Source organism: Phoca vitulina, unplaced genomic scaffold (genome assembly GCF_004348235.1).
Source record: "Phoca vitulina isolate PV1807 unplaced genomic scaffold, GSC_HSeal_1.0 scaffold2, whole genome shotgun sequence".
Classification (NCBI taxonomy): domain Eukaryota; kingdom Metazoa; phylum Chordata; class Mammalia; order Carnivora; family Phocidae; genus Phoca; species Phoca vitulina.
In genome coordinates, this window is record NW_022589705.1 from 3,114,927 (window position 1) to 3,117,559 (window position 2,633).

The 2,633-nt window shown below is 39.5% G+C and overlaps 1 pseudogene; it reads right to left on the bottom strand.

Moving 5' to 3' along the window:
- Positions 1 to 629: 629 nt before the first annotated feature.
- On the bottom strand, positions 630 to 1,782 carry LOC116639320 (annotated as a pseudogene).
- Between the last annotated feature and the right edge of the window lie 851 nt (positions 1,783 to 2,633).

Sequence of the window (2,633 nt, forward strand, 5' to 3'; positions counted from 1 at the left end):
TTATAGATAATGTTGCTATAAACATCAGGGTGCATGTTTTGAATTAGCATTTTTGTATTCTTTGGGTAAATACCTAGTAGGGCAATAGCTGGATCATAGGGTAGTTCTTTTTTTAGCTTCTTGAGGAACCTCCATACTATTTTCCAGAGTGGCTGCAAGAGGGTTTCCCTTTCTCCACATGCTTGCCAACACTTGTTTCTTGTGTTGATTTTAGCCATTCTGACAGGTGTGAGGTGATATCTTATTGTAGTTTTGATTTGCATTTCCTGATGTTGAGCATCTTTTCATGTGCCAGTTGGCCATTTATGTCTTCTTTGGAAAAATGTCTATTTATGTCTTCTGCCCATTTTTTTTCCCATTTCATGGAAATTTTTACTCTGAAAATTTTAACAATGCAGACATTACATTCAAATGACTTATCTAGTTTTCATCAATTAACATTAGCAATTATGAAATTACTTTGAATACTTTTTTTTTCATCTTATCCATCTTATCCAAAAATTCATGGAGGGCAAGTTCACATATGCCTTTCCCTATTAAAGTAATATTTTTCTTTTATTAGTACTAAAGTAACAGAAAAAAAGTAGTTAAATTTCCTCTTTGACAAAAAATTGGTACAGAACTTATTTTTAATATCTGCTATGGCCTGCTCTTTCAGATAGGTTTCCCCCACGACCTCCTCCGGAAGCCCCACAACTTGAGCTACCATATGATTCACGAGAAGGGTACGCCCTATCCATAGAGGGTGGAAACCCTCGTTCTTGTCTGCCACCACGCTCATGACTTATGTAGAGATCACTCCGGCTGTTTGAGTAACTTTCCCGACCTCCACCATATCCATCCCATGTGCTGCTATAATCATCATAACGACTGCTTCCACCATAACTCAGAGGGGGCCCACGTGCTGGCTGTGCACCATGGGAGCTACCATAACTCATATGATTCTCTGTAAGAGCCTCCACTTGAATGTTCAGAATAATCTCTATCACGACCACCACCGTAGCCATCACAATCACTATACCCTCTAGAGTAATGTTCATCCCGAGAACTCGAATGGCCATAGTAACAGTATGCATAGTCTCTAGATGGCAGAGCATAATCCTTGGTGTCTTGGGAACTTGGATAATCTCTGCTCGAATAACTATCTTTGGTATTGTAACCATCATCTCTTGCTGAAATATAGTCATCTCTCCGGGAAGACACGCTCTTTGCGTGAAGGACCTCTATAATTTTCTCTCCCACCTGATGGTGGCCCTCTTCTTCCAATCCCTCTATTGCTACGCCCGGGAGCAGAAGGAGCAGATCTTTTAGGAGGAGGACTTCCATTTCTTGAAGATGGGCCTCTTTTAACTGGAAAGGGCCCCCTGGAAGAACTCATGTTGAGGTGAAGAGTATATTCTCCATCATCCAAGTGTCCTCCACATGAGGAACACCCCCTTGCTCCTCCACTTCCTCCTCTTCCACATCTCACACTTCTTGGATGGCCTCTGTTTCTTGGATGAGGTGGTGGCTTCCGTCTTCCACCACTTTCAAAAGAGGGTTTGTTGGCTTGCTCCACTTGAATTGCTTTTCCATCCAAAGACTTCCCATTCATATCTTTGGCAGCATCTTTAGCATCAGCAGGGCTCTCAAATGTAATAAAAGCAAAGCCTCTGGACTTGTTTGTTTCCTGATCCTTCATCAAAAGGATCAGGAAACCATATTTCCCAAATACTGCTTCAAGAGTCTTTTCATATTGAGGCCTCCTATAAACAGCTTCCCAGGTCTATCTGCTTCCACCATTTTGCTGTTAACTGCTTTTTTATCTCCGGCTTTCCTAACGTCTCGCCTCAAGCCTCTGCTAAGCGACCACCAGCTCATCTTCTTCTGCCCATTTTTTAATTGGATTATTAATTTTTGAGGTGAGTTTTAGAAGTTCTTTATATATTTTAGATACTATCCCTTTATCAGATATGTCATTCGCAAATACCTTCCCCCATTCTGAAGGTTGCCTTTTAGTTTTGTTCATTGTTTCCTTCACTGTGCAGAACCTTTTTATTTTGATGTAGTCCCAATAGTTTATTTTTGCTTGTTTCCCTTCCCTCTGGAGACATATCTAGAAAGATGTTGCTACAGCTGATGTCAAAGAAATTACTGCCTGTGTTCTCTTCTAGGAGTTTTATGGTTTCAGGACTCACATTTAGGTCTTTAATCAATTTTGAATTTATTTTTTGTGTGTGGTGTAAGAAAGTGGTTGAGTTTCATTCTTCTGCATGTTACTGTCCAGGTTTCCCAACACCATTTGTTGAAGAGACTGTCTTTTGCCCATTGGATAGTCTTTCTTGCAGATGAAATGATACTCTATATAGAAAACCCAAAAGACTCTACCAAAAAAAAAAAAAATCTGCTAGGACTGATAAAAGAATTCAGTAAAGTTGTAGTATACAAAATCAACATACAGAAATCTGTTGCATCTCTATACACCAATTATGAAGCAGCAGAAAGAGAAATTAAGGCAACAGTCCCATTTACAATTGCACCAAAAACAGTAAGATTCCTAGGAATAAACCTAACCAAAGAGGTGAAAGATCTGTACTCTAAAAACCATAAAAAACTGATGAAAGAAATTGAAGATGACACAAAGAAATAGAAAG